Source organism: Arachis hypogaea, chromosome 13 (assembly GCF_003086295.3).
Source record: "Arachis hypogaea cultivar Tifrunner chromosome 13, arahy.Tifrunner.gnm2.J5K5, whole genome shotgun sequence".
In the NCBI taxonomy this organism is placed as follows: domain Eukaryota; kingdom Viridiplantae; phylum Streptophyta; class Magnoliopsida; order Fabales; family Fabaceae; genus Arachis; species Arachis hypogaea.
Genome location: NC_092048.1, coordinates 115,969,840 through 115,984,776, shown reverse-complemented (window position 1 = coordinate 115,984,776; position 14,937 = coordinate 115,969,840). Strand labels below are relative to the sequence as shown.

Genomic DNA, 14,937 nt, shown 5'->3' with positions numbered 1-14,937 from the left:
ATTCACAATGTTTTCTTGAATCAAGATGTAAGTGATTATTTACCCAAAACTTGCTTATTTCCTAAGGAAATGCATGAAACTACCTAAAAACCATAAAGAAAAGGTCAGTGAAACTGGCCAAAATGCCCCAGCATCAGTCCACCATGTAGTGCCATATATGCTTGGAAAGCTCTGGATTCCTACTTTCCAATGCCACTAGAATCACCTCATTTGGAGTTTTGTGGCTCAAGTTATTCTTGTTTGAAGAAGGCACGGTCAGGCTGCCGGGTGAAATTTTGCCCACGTTAGTGGCACTAACGTGTCCACTAACGTAGGCCTTCTTTGCTTCGCAAACGTTAGTGGCGTTCACTTTTTCCACTAATGTTGGAGTTTCCCTTTTCTTCCACGTTAGTTTCCACGTTAGTGTAACTACACTAACGTGGCCACTAACGTGGGTCTTCCTTTGCTTCGCTAGCGTTATTGGCACTCACTTTTGCCAATAACGCTGCTCCTTCTTCAAAGTTAATGCCATTAACGTTCCCACTAATGTTCCAAACTTTCCTTCCTTCCACGTTAGTGCCCACGTTAGTAGCACTAACGTAGCCACTAACGTGACTCTTCTCTACTTCTTTTGGCCTGAATTCAAACAAACAAAGTGCATCAAGGTAACATACAAGATGATCTTTATATACTAAGTGTGTTAATAATACTCAAAATCAAAACTTCACTTAGTGTGATCTATTTTATCATATTTACCCTGTATATTAACTAAAATTCACCTATGCTTGAGATTTTGTTTCATGAAGATGTTTTTCATGCTATTACTCATTTATTGGCAAAATTTGTATGAAAACTAAACAATGTTTTTCATGCTATTACTCATTTATTGGCAAAATTTGTATGAAAACTAAACAAAAATCTACTGAAATAACTACTAAAAATAGGTAATGATGCACCCGCATCAATGACAAATTGGATAATGCATAATCTCATGACTTGGAATAGAGCTTTGATGCACTTTATTTGCTTGATTTCAGGACAAAGGAAGCAAGGAAGAGCCATGTTAGTAGCCACGTTAATCTAATTAACGTGACTACTAACGTGGAATGGGCATAAGCTTGTAGCGTTAATGAGAAAAGTGATCGCCAATAACGCCTTCGAAGCCATCATAGCCCACGTTAGTTGCCACGTTAATTACATTAACGTGGTAGCTAACGTGGAGGAAAAAGGGAGCTCCAACGTTAGTGGTAAAAGTGAATGCCACTGACGCCCCAAAATGGCACACTTAGCCACGTTAAGAGTCACGTTAATTCAATCAACGTGAACTCTAACGTGGGAGGAGGAAGAAATTGTCAACGTTAGTGACACTCACCTTTGTTACTAACATTGGAGATGGCAATTGCCACCATGTTAGTGGCCACGTTAAGCTAATTAACGTGAACTCTAACGTGGGAAGGAGGGGCGTTTGGAGCATTAGAGACAAAGGTAAGTGTCACTAACGCTCTCGAAGCTTAGGCATGCCCACGTTAAGGGTCACGTTAGTTATACTAACGTGAACTCTAACGTGGGGAAAAGAGGCAATTAGCAACATTATTGGAAAAGGTGAATGCCAATAACGTTTGCGAAGGACCAAGAGGCAACGTTAGTGGTCACGTTAGTGCCACTAACGTTGAAGTTAACGTGGATCATTTTGGTTTGGAACGTTAGTGAAAAAGGTGATCGTCACTAACGTTCTCGAACCCATATTTTCACTTAACGTTAACACCACTAACGTCCATGCCTAACTCACACTTTTTCTGCAAGCAAAGCTGAGCCCACTGAAGACTATAACTGCTTCAACTCAAGATCAAAGGCCCATATCCAAGACTTGAAGAGCCAACTAGAAGATCAGAAGAGTAGCATATATAGGAGTAGTTTTGAACTAGTAAAGGAGCTTTTGGCATTTTGGAAAATTACACTCTGTATATTTTACTTTCTCTATAATTTCTAGTTAATTTGACAATGCATTCTTCTTTATCTTCTTCCATTTCCAGAGCTATGAACAACTAAACCCCTTTTCATTGGGTTAGGGAGCTCTGTTGTAATTTGATGGATCAATAATAGTTTTCATTATTCTTCTTCTTTCTTTTCTCTTGATTTTACTAAAAGGCTTTCAATCTTCATCCAATTGGGTAGTTGTCTTCGAAAAGAAGCTATTCATACTTGGATCTCTTCGGAACCTTGGAAGAGGTATGAAGAGATCATGCTAGAAATGCTTTCTCATGTTGGACCAAATTGGGGTTTGGATGGATATAGTGACATATAATCCTACCAACACTTTGATTTGGGAATACATGTGGTATAATCAGTGACCATACTTCATCTCTTCTCATGAGCAATTAGACCAAGGAATTGGCTATTAATCAAGATTTGAGAGATTGAATTGCCAAAAAATTGGAATCCAATCACTTAAGATTGCCAAGGAGATCAATGAATGCATTGATTGAGGAAGAGATGAGAATGAACTTGATCCGGAGAATACAACATCTCCTGAGCCCAATGAATCCCCCATTTCTGATCTTACCCATTCTCTTTATTTTCTGCCATCTACTTTTATGCTCATCCTCCCAATTCCCCATTTAAGATTCTCTAATTTACTTTCCGCCATTTACATTCTACTCTTTATTTCCAGCATTTACATTTTCTGTTTTTTACTTTCCCACCATTTACGTTTCTGCAAATCTCAACTAAATTTCTGCTTAGCTCAACTAGAACATTCCTCTGATTAAAGTTGCTTGACCAATCAATCCCTGTGGGATTTGACCTTACTCTATTGTGAGTTTTTACTTGACAACAATTCGGTATACTTGCCGAGGGAAATTTATTGAGAGACAAGTTTCCGTGCATCAAGTTTATGGCGCCGTTGCCGGGGATTGATTTTGTATCAACAATAATTAAATTGGTGGATAACTAGATTGAGCATTTTTCTTTTGTTTTGTTTAATTTCATTTGAGTGATTTACTTTCAGTTTTAGTTATTTTCTTCCCTTTATCCCCTACCCGTTTGTGGTGTTATCTTCAACTTTTTTACAATTCAGTTCACTAACCCACTAACTGTTTGATATATTGCATCACTCACACTAACAGCACCCCTAATAGGAGTAACTTCTCCATCAATTCTCTTTCCTGCTGTTTGCTCTGTTGGTTGTATGACAGGTAGAAGAAGTGGAGCTTCAACTTCCTTTGATTCTGAACCTGAGAGGACCTTCCTTAGATTAAGGAGGGAAGCAAGAGGAAAGAGAATCGTTGGTGCTGAGGAAGAGGAGGAGTATTTTGAACCAAACATGGAGGAGAATATGGAGAATCACTATGAAGAAGAGGCTCACAACCATGCCAGAGAAGGACCAGCAAATCATGCTGGGCAAGAGAGAAGAGTTCTGGGCTCTTACATCAATCCAAACCCAAGAAATTGCAGAAGTAGCATCCAAAAGCCAACCATACATGCCAATAACTTTGAACTAAAGCCACAGCTCATCACCCTTGTTCAGAACAACTATTCATTCGGAGGAAGTGTCCAAGAAGACCCCAATCAACATCTCACCACCTTCCTAAGGATATGTGATACTATGAAGTCTAATGGTGTTCATCCTGACACCTATAGATTGCTTTTGTTCCCCTTTTCACTCAAGTATCTGATGGAGCAGTTGGTTTGTTGTAGTGCTTGTGGTGTTGAAGGTGGAATGTCTTCAGCCAGTTCTGTAGGCTGACTTGTAGTGGCTGCTGGTGGTCTGATATATTTTTCGTTAGGGACGTACTGATCATCCCGTGGAAGTAAGAATTTGGTGTCCCCAGCTCTGTAGGAGGCTCCGACTACCGAGACGAGATCTGAAACAAAGGCAGGAAAAGGTAAGTTGCCCGCAATTTGTACGTGTCCCATTGCATTTCGGATGTGTCTTGGTAAATTGAGGTGCTGGTCTATAAGGATACACCAGAGTAAAACAGCCATGTCTGCAATGAAGGAGGACTCGTGAGTGCTCGAAAAGACGTAATGAGACATAATATGTGCCCATACTCGAGCCTCCAAGGTAAGTGCTGAAGCCGATATCCCTTTTGGTCGGGATCGATGGTATCTGTAGATCCATCTGTAGATCCATCTGTAGATCCCTATAACCCTGAGAACGGCGTCCTAGTCAAATTGGTATGTCTGGCACTTGAGTGAGGCTTCTTGAAATGCGTCCAATCTTTCTAGAGCAGGGGGGAGATCTAAATCTTGTTGAATGGCCTCTTCAGTTATGGGACTTGCTTCTAACGGACATAGACAGACTGCATGGTTCACATGTGAAAGTTGGAGTAGAATTCTACTACCCATGAGAGATTAACCTGCCGTGGGTGTCTCTATAGGAATCTCCATTGTCTTTGTTCAATTTGTGGCTCAACAAATTCAGCAATGCGGGTCGGGAGGATCAAAAGGTATTCATTGTTGTAATTCCTCTCTGCCAGGATGGGGAACATCTGCTCACAGTAGCGGTTAGGAAACCGCACAGTGTCCTTTGCTGGGAAGGCTTTTCTTTTTCATCGACCTTGATTATCCTCTTGATTCTTTTTGTTGAGGGCTTTACTGCTGATGAAGATGGCTCTGCCACTAATGCTCTTTTTGTTCCTCACCTTGCTGGTGGTTTGGGAGTAGCTTTCTCTTTGCCTTTCTTGGTGGCCATCCTGAAAAAAGAAAGAGAAAGTAATATGTAAAGCGAAGGGTTCGAACAAGGGAGCGAACATTATGGTTGATAATCAATGCACGTTAAAGAGGGATGTCGTTAACACATGGTCTAGACTACATATGAAAACTTCATCAAAGGTAATATAACAAGTGCATGTGATGGCAATTGAATGCGAGATGTTTATTGGCATGCCGGCAAAGGCATGAGTAGCATAGATCAAGCATTCAATGTCCAAGTTAGATTACCAAGTCTTTCAAACTAATAACCTGTTTGTATTGACAATTAAATTAAATTAATGAAATATAAAATTGGTTTTGTGAAAAACATGCATTAAAGTAGTAAGTAAAAATAATGTGTAATGCCATACGGGCATTTTCACAAACACTTGGCATGCATGTTGAATATGTTATTGGAAGTAGTAAATTTAGTCATGCAAGCAACCCTTTTGAAAAGTAATATATAATTGTCAAATAATTTATAATAACTCACAAGCAAAATATGAAAGAAGATAATGACCCAAATAAATTTCTAATACCAATTAAAGGAATAAAAATAAAAGCAAAAGGAAAATGGAATGTAGATAATGAAAGAAAAAGAAGAGGTAAACATAAATAAATAAAAATAATGGAAAAAAATGAAAATAAATAGAGAAAGAAAAGAACCTTGGTAATGGATGTGAAAAATAAGGAAGAAGAAGGTAAAAAATGAGAATGGGTAGAGAAGGGGGAAGGGGGGAGAAAGAAATAATAAGGGTAAAGAAAAATTAGGATTTGGAAGAAGAAAATATAAGATATTTTGGCTGATCTGGATATTCTGTGCGCCGCATGTGACGCGGACGCGTGAGTGACGTGGTCGCGTGATGTGTGATAAATACAGGTGACGCGGACGCGTGGGTCACGCGGTCGCGTGACCTGATTTGTGCGATTGGCGTGAGTGCAGCTTCGCGTTCGCGCAACTCGCTGTGTTAAACTCATTTTGCCAAAACTTATGGTGCCGCGATCGCGTGATCGACGCGATCGCATGAATGGTCATGTTGGAAAGATGACGTGGCCGCGTGGGGCACGCAGTCGCGTGATGAGGCTGGTGCTTCTAGCATCATTCCAGCCCAGCTCCATCGCAACTTGCTGCCATACACCATTTTTACGTCGATTTTAGTGTCACGCGTTCGCGTGGGTGACGCGGACGCGTGGGAGGCTTATTTTCCAATTGACATGGCCGCGTGGGTGACGCAGACGCGTGGGCATGTTTGTGCCTAAGGCACGCCTCCAGCCACGCTTTCGCGTGACTCTCTGTCTAATTCTCTTTTCTTCAAAACACACTGGTGACGCGGACGCGTCAGTGACGCTGCTGCGTCACATGCGTGTGTGTTTTTTTTTAAATATACAGGGATGATGAGAAGATTCATTAACATCATAAAAATAAAGTAAAAATAAAACTAAGACTGAAACGGAACGATCATACCATGGTGGGTTGTCTCCCACCTAGCACTTTGCTTTTACATCCTTAAGTTGGACACTTGTTAGGCTCATTCTGCTTCTCTTGGTGGGTTTTCCAAGAGGAAAATCTCTAGTTCCTTTTGATTCTTCATCTTCTCACCATGATAAAGCTTTAGGCGATGTCCATTGACCTTTAGAAATTTGGAGTTAGTAGGATGACGCAGGTGGAAAACTCTGTATGGCTCTACCTTTTCTACTATGTATGGACCTTCCCATCTTGATCTCAGTTTACCCGGCATGAGCCTCAGTCTGGAGTTATAAAGAAGAACTAACTCTCCTGGTTTGAATTCCCTCCTTTTAATGTTCTTGTCATGGACAGCCTTCATTTTCTCCTTGTAATGCCTGGAGTTGTCTTACGCTTCTAGGCGGAGGTTCTCTAGTTCTGCTAGTTGCAGCTTTCTTTCAGCACCAGCTTTTGTAAGATTCATGTTGCACTCTCTTACAGCCCAGAAAGCCTTGTGTTCCACCTCTACGGGGAGGTGGCAAGCCTTCCCGTATACCAGGCGAAAGAGGCTCATCCCAATGGGTGTCTTGTACGATGTTCTATATGCCCAGAGTGCGTCTTGTAGCCTGGCACTCTAGTCCTTCCTATGAGGTTTTACTATCTTCTCCAGAATACGTTTAATCTCTCTGTTAGAGACTTCTGCTTGCCCATTGGTCTGGGGATGATAAGTTATTGCTACTTTGTGAATTATCCCATGCTTTTTCAGTAATCCTGTTAGTCTCCTATTACAAAAATGGGTGCCTTGATCGCTCACGATTGCTCGTGGTGATCCAAAGTGACAGATAATATGGTTTCTAACAAAGAAAACAACAGTGTTAGCATCATCAGTGCGGGTAGGAATTGCTTCCACCCATTTAGAAACATAATCTACGGCTAACAGTATATAAGAGTAACCGTTAGAATTTGGAAATTGACCCATGAAGTCAATGCCCCAAACATCAAAAATTTCACAAAAAAGCATAATCTGTTGAGGCATCTCATCCCTCTTGGATATATTACCAAACCTTTAGCATGGGGAACAAGATTTACAAAATTCAGCAGCGTCTTTAAAAAGAGTAGGCCACCAGAATCCACAGTCTAGAATTTTTCTAGCTGTTCTTTGAGGGCCAAAATGTCCTCCACTCTCATATGAGTGGCAAACCTCTAAAATAAACTGGAATTCTAATTGAGGCACACACCGTCTAATTACCTGGTCAGTACCGCACCTCCATAAATATGGATCATTCCATATATTATATTTGGACTCACTTTTCAGCTTGTCTCTTTGATGCTTAGTAAAATTTGGAGGAAACATGTGGCTAACTAGATAATTAGCTACAGGTGCATACCAAGGGACTTCTTCAGATACTGCTTGTAAGCTATCAAATAGGAAATTATCATTTATAGGAGTGCAGTCACCCTTAATGTGCTCAAGGCGACTCAGGTGGTCTGCCACTAAATTCTGGTTACCACTCCTATCCTTAATTTCTAAATCAAATTCTTGTAGCAGCAATATCCAACGTATTAGCCTTGGTTTGGACTCCTTTTTAGCAAATAAATATTTTAGAGCTGCATGGTCTGAGTACACTACTACCTTAGTACCAAGTAAATAGGCTCGGAATTTATCCAGAGCAAAAGCAATAGCAAGAAGCTCTTTTTCAGTAGTAGTATAATTAGACTGAGCAGCATCTAAAGTCTTAGATGCATAAGCAATTACAAAGGCATTATACTAACACATGCTCTTAAATCGCACATACAGTCAAAAAATATCACACCTCCAATGGTACAACTAACCATACATGGACCTGGATCACTACATTTTTCAGGTATTCTCCCCCATTAAAGCAGATATAGAACTACCTAAAGGAATAGTTTCTAATTCATTAATTTTATCTTTATGTATGCACAAATCCTTTAGAAACTTTGCGTATTTAGGTAGGGGAACAGTTACCTCGACCTTTTTGAATATTTCTACCATTTTGGGGTCAAGTTCCATCTGTTTTCTGGGCTTCCTTGCAAGTTGTGGAAAGGGAATAGGAGGGGCGCGATTTGTAGCTTCAGCATCCCTTGGGGCTTCATTCTGTGGTTGAGTTTTTTCTTCTTCAATTATGTCTTGTACGTCCTCTTCTTCTTCAGCATCTTCCACTTCCACCACATCCTCTGCTGGCACGTTTTCTGGTGGGTTTGGCTCCTCATGGTTCCTCTCTTGTAATGTGGTTCCGGATCTCAAAGTGATAGCGTTGATGCCACCTTTGGAATTAGGCAGTGGTTGAGAAGGAATTCCATTAGAGCTTGAAGGTTGATGTGTAGAATTAAGTGAGGAATCTATCCGGGAGACGAGAGCTTGTAAAGTGGCAGTCAAGCCATTCAGACTAGAGTTCAGCTGTGCCTGCATGTCTTGTTGTCCTTGCACAAGAGAACGGAGCATATCGTCATTTGATGAGGAATTAGAATAAGCAGTCTGAGAAACTTGTTGCTGGGTTTGCTGGGATCCTTGTGACTATCTTAGGTGAGGTTCCCTGTAAGGTTGGTTCTGATTCTGCTGTCTGTTGTTGTTGTTATTCCACCTCTGGTTTTCATTATTGTTTTTGCCTCCTCTGTTAAAGTTGTCTCTCCAGCCATGGTTAGAATTATCTCTCCAGCTTTGGTTGGAGTTGTCCTGCCATCCATGGTTATTGTTACCACCTTGGTTGTAGTTGCCACCTTGTTGATTGTATCCTTGATTTGGGCGGTCATAGAAGTTGTGAGTGGCTGCCACAGTGTTGTCTTCCTGGAGCTGCGGACATTCATCAATATAATGACTATAATCAACACAGATCCTGCATACTCTTTGTGAAACTAATTGTTGGCTTTGTTGTGGTGAAAGCTGAGCTTGTTGTGCCTGTTGTTGATCTAACTGCATCTGCTTCAGTAGGTTGGTCATTTCACATATGTTCTGGGTGAGAGCAGTAGTTTCTTTGCTAGAGGAAATCTCTGCAACATCTTTGGGATGGTTGCGCCTCTGTCTGTGATTCCTAGTGGACTCAGCTAAGTCGCTGATCAGTTGCCATGCTTCATCTGCGATTTTGTACTTTTTCAGAGAACCATTACTGGCACCTTCTAGTGTAGTCTTATCCTGGGGGTTCATGCCTTGAGTGAGTAGTAGCTGATCAATACTAGTTTACCAATCATGTGATGGGGACATGCGTCTAGGAGATTGTTGAAGCGCTCCCAATATTCATAGAGAGTCTCTGATTCACCTTGAACAATGCAGGAGATCTCTTTTTTCAGTCTATCTGTGACTTCAGCTGGGAAGTATTTTTCCAAAAAGTCTCTCCTGAGTGTATCCCAGTTGGTAACAGTTGCTTCAGGTTGGGAGTAGTACCACTCCCTCGCCTTTCCCTCAAGAGAAGACGGAAAAGCGATTAATAGAATTGAAGTTTCATCTGCACCATGATGCCTAACAGTAGAACAGGCTGTCTAGAAATCCATAAAGTGCTTGATAGGCTCTTGAGCAGGTAAGCCATGAAACTTGGGCATCAAGTTGATCAGTGCGGTTTTTAGTTCAAAATCTGCAGCTGCAGTCGGGTGATGCACTTGATACAGCTGCAGTGTAAAATCTGGGACTCCTGCCTCCTGGAGAGTAATCCTCCTAGGTGCTGCCATGTTTCCTGCACGTGAAACAACTTGATCAGTAGTAAATGAGCTTGTCTCGCTCTCAGATGGCCGTTCAGATTCGCCCTCAGATGAGACTGGTGAATTGATAATAATCACTTCACCATCCTCAGAGACTAACCGAGGTCGAGTTCGTCTAATATGTGAAAGAGTTCTTTCAATTTCAGGATCAAATAGGACTAAACTCGGATCAGGCAATGAACGCGTCATTCAATGAGAAAGACATGTAACTCATGGTAACAGAAATAAAAATAAAATATGCAAATAAAAATAAAATATATACACTAATTAATAAATTGGCATACTATTGCAACTCCCCGGCAACGGCGCCAAAAATTGATGCGTGGCAGAAGTTAACCATTTTAAAGATTTCAATTAAGAGGACAGCGTTACACGTATAGCTCTTAACCGGCTAAGATCTGCCTCACCAATTTAAAAATGGGTTGTCACAAATTTTAGAAATAAAATACTGGGAGTATGAGTCCCAGGTCGTCTCCCAACGAGTTGCAGGAAAGAGTGCTAATTTATTAACTAAGGGTTTTTAGAAAAATTGAGTTTTGATAATGAGTAATTAAAATGATTAAAAATTAAAGCAATAAAAATAAACTAAGAATAGTTATTGATACTCTGAATAAAAGGCCTTGACTGGAGGAATAATTAAATGGAATTTCTATCCTTGTTGGAATCTTCTCAAGTGTAGTGTAATGTTAAAAGGTTGTTGTTCTCACTCGATTACCCCTTACTAAATAAGGAAAAGTATGGTGATTAAACTAACTCTCACCCTCAAATCCTAGTCCTCTCCCTTGGGGAGGTCTAGTGCTAGTAGGTGTGGAATTAGCTAACAACGTCCAATTCAACCAAGCACTTAAACATTCCAACTCAAGTATCTCCTCTTAATCAACCCCCATGTCAAGTAAAAATTCTACTCCATTGACATGAAATTAATAATAACAAAAATATGAGAATACATAATTAAATAAAATAAAATAGAGAATTAGAATTAATTAAAATAAAAATAACTCTATATATTAATAAATTCAAAACGCAGCATAATCATCTGAACAGAGTCAATGAGTAACTAATTAAAAATAAGGGAATAAGGAAACAAACTAAAGTAATGTCTTCAACAGAGGTAATGACTCTCAGCATCCAAAATTCCAAGCAAAAGCATAAACTATCAATGTAATGCAAATCTAGATTCAGATCTAAAACTAAGAGTAATCCTAATGTGATGAATCTGAATGTGTGTAGATGTGTCCTTGAGTTTCAGCATGTTCCCTAGGTTTAGTCTGTGTTTCTGGGCCAAAAATTGGGTCAAAATGCAGCCCGAAATTGCCCCCAGCGTATTCTGTTATTTCTGCAGATCGCGCAGGTCACGCATACGCGTCATCCACGCGTTCGCGTCATTCAACGTTTTTCCTTGCCACGCGTTCGCATCGTTCACGCGTTCTCGTCATTCGTGCAGACTCCAATCCACGCGTTTACGTCAGGCACGCGTCTGTGTCATTGCAAATTCTCCATTTCGCACGTTCGCGTGGGCCATGCGCTCGCGTCATTGCTCGCTGGTCATCTCCTTAGTTTCTTGTGCTCCTTCCATTTTTGCAAGCCTCCTCTCTAATTTCCAAATCATTCGTGCCCTATGTAGACTGAAACACTTAACACACGGATCACGGCATCGAATGGAATAAAGGAGAATTAAAATACATATTTAAAAGTCTCTAGGAAGCAGGTTTTCAACCATGGAGTGATTTTGGGAAGGAATTGTAAATACATGCTAATCATATGAATAAGTGGGTAAAGATTTGATAAAACCACACAATTAAACACAATATAAATCATAAAATAATGGTTTATCAATATGCGAACCCCTGTTTTTCAAAACATAAATTTAGGATTTTAAAGGCATTTCTCCAGCTTTCAAAACCCTTTTAACTCTTGTTTAAAGCCTGGTAGGTGGAATTTGGGTAGTGGAGTATAATTAGGACTGTGAGGAAGGTAACTTAGAGATGAAGAAAGTTTGAAAAGTGATGAATTATGTATGAGAAGTGTAGAGATGTGATATACATGTGATGATTATGGCCATGGCAAATGATTATGAATGATTATGAGTAATTATGAATGAAAATTGAATTATTATGTTGCTTATTCACTTCTTTATCTGGGATACAAGTTTTCCCGGTTAGATGCCGTGGCTTGCCACCACGTGTTTCAAATTGAGACTCGATACTCTATTGACCCTACGTTGCAAGATGTGGTTGGGAACTTTAATTCCCCGAAAATTCCTCGAATGAGCTGAATTTACTTATAAGTAAGAAAAAGCTATGCATAGTCTCTTGGGATGCGCACACGAGGGACTATCCAGGGTTTAGCAACCAGACATGTCGTGTTGGCTCGATAACTGAATGATGAGGCTCATCAACCATAGGGCATGCATGCATCATATGCTTCTATGTGCTTGTTTGGTGTGCTTTGTTTGGAATGCCTAACTGATCACATAAACTATTTGCTACTTGTTTATCTGCTGTATCTGAATTCTAATTGTGATTTCCTTGCATGTAATATCTTTGTTTGAAACAAATGATTCCAATGGCGGTTTGAAGATTCGGAGGAGTTGGAAAGGGGAGTGTTAGACTAGAATGAAGATCCTTAGTTAGTTGCCTAAGTTATTTTGGTTTAGATATGTTTTATATGATTACATCAAATGTCAAAAGTTTTAGGGTCACCTCTGGCTTTTTCGGGACCTTATATGTTAGTTATCTGGGCACTGTTACCATACTGAGAACCTCTGGTTCTCACCCCAGACATATTTTATGGTTTTCAGATGCAGGACGTGAGACACCTCGCTGAAGTATTCTGGGAGCTTCTGAAAGCGAAGATCTTTTGTGCTTTTGGGACTTATTTTGGCTTATATGTATATATGTAGATATTTATTATCTCCACTATTTATGTATATATTATGTTTTGTCCCTCTTAGAGGTCGATTTGGAGAAACAGGTTCTATAAACAATCTTTTGGGCCTTTTGGGATTCTCATGTATGTATGTATATATGTTTATATGCTCTGTCCGATTTTAACTTTGTGAGCCGAGTCAGAAGATTTGGTATCTATATCTTGGAACTCGTTTTGTGTATATTCATGTTTAGTTTACCCTTATCCTGTTTCGTTTACGTTAACGCTTTCGCGAGTGCTACGTTTTTCCGTTTAACGTTTTGTTTTAACTTTATTTCAAAGGCTCCTAGATACATGTATAAGATTTTACTTTTAGAGGTCGTAATACCTCACCACCTCTATTTTATGACTTATTCATAAGACTCCGTGTGACAGGATATTACATTATGGTATCAGAGTAGTTCGTTCCTGTAGAGCCTGAGGAATGGACTGACTATGCTTCTGTACAGACTCTGTGTGCGTGTCTATGTGCTATTAGGATATCTAACTGATATATGTGGCATAAACGTGCATGATCATGCATTTAGGACTTTGAACCACTAGACTTGAGATATTGAGACTGATCACTTTGATATCGATTGTTTGGTGTGTATAGGAACCAGATGGCACCTCATGGACGCGTTCGTGGTCGAGGAAGAAGTCCAACAAGTAATGAGGAACCCGAGACAAACATGAATAACCCAGTTAACCTCATGGCTACTTTGGAAAATATGGCTGCTGCTATGCAGGCCACTGCAAAAGTGTTGGGTCAGCAGGCGAATAACGGAAATGGTGAGAATGGAAATCAGGGCCCGATGACGTTGGTAACTTTCTTGAAAGTTAATCCACCAATATTCAGAAGGACCACAAATTTGACAGAAGCAGATAATTGGTTCCAGGAAATGGAGCGCGCATTACAAGCACAACTAGTGTCGGAAGATCAATGCGTTGAATTTGCAACATATCTGCTTCTGAGGGAAGCACTGCATTGTTGGCTAGGTACACGACGCCTTCTGTAGCAGGGTGACAATGCTATACCCTAGAATGCCTTTAAGAAATAATTTTCAAATTCAGTCCGGACGGTGAAGGAACTTGAATTCCTACAGCTAAAACAGGATACAATGTCAGTGACAAAATATACGAATAAATTTGAGGAATTGTGCCGGTTCTCTCGAATCTGTCAGAGCGCTTTAGAAGACTTCGAGAAGTGAAAATGCATTAAATATGAGGGAGGACTGTGGACCAACATTCTGAGCACTGTGGGTCCTATGGAAATTACAACTTTTTCTGAGCTAGTGAACAAAAGTAGAGTGGCTGAGGATTGTGCGAGGAAGGCTATGCTAGAGAAAGGAGATCACAGGGGATCCTTCCAGAGAAACCAAGGCAGAAATTTTGCACCAAGGGGCAAGAACTCTAAGCAAGGAGGCTATATTCCACCAATACCTCAGGGACAGAATGCTCATAGGAGAGGCAATAATAACAACAACAATCAGCAGGGAAGAAGATTTGGGAAACAGCCGTAGACTGTGACAACTTGCGTGAGATGCGGGAATTACCACCCGGGGACTCCGTGCAGAGCAGGGTTAGGAGTATGTTATGTCTGTGGGAGAGCCGGGCATATGTCCTAGAACTGTCTGGATAAGAAGAGATATGATGTTGGGAGAGCACAGCAGCCAAGACGAGTATTCACTACATCTGTCACGAGTGCCGAAGGGTCTGATATACTGATCCAAGGACTGAAATCTATTCTAAACTTTTCTCCTCCCCCGACACATTCACCGCTAATATAACATGATACCCTAACATTCATATCCAGAGCAATTTACTACCATAGAGTTCAAATAATACCCCTTTGCCACCACCTGTCCTTCCGACCCTCCTGACATAAAATGTATCGAACTTTCGGAACAATCAAGCATAACATGGTTCTTAGATAACAAATCCAATCCCAAGATGAGATCGAGACCAATCATTGGCAAACAAATCAAATCATGGACAAACTCTCGTTGTTGGACTCCTGAAGTATTTCCGGATGACATTCCTAAATTTCCTCCTTCTCGAGAAATCGAGTTTGCGATCGAGTTGGTATGTAGAGCAGAATATCGATTGCGCCATACAAAATGTCTCCTTTGGATTTAACTGAGCTTAAGTCTCAGCTTGAGGAGTTAATGAGCAAGAACTTTATTCGCCCAAGCATTTCA

The 14,937-nt window shown here is 40.5% G+C and overlaps 1 non-coding gene across 1 annotated transcript; it reads left to right on the top strand.

Moving 5' to 3' along the window:
• The first annotated feature begins 9,319 nt into the window (after positions 1-9,319).
• On the top strand, positions 9,320-9,427 carry LOC112739618 (small nucleolar RNA R71). Its single transcript, XR_003170550.1, has one exon. It is a non-coding gene; the product is annotated as a small nucleolar RNA R71 (small nucleolar RNA).
• The last annotated feature ends 5,510 nt before the right edge of the window (positions 9,428-14,937 follow it).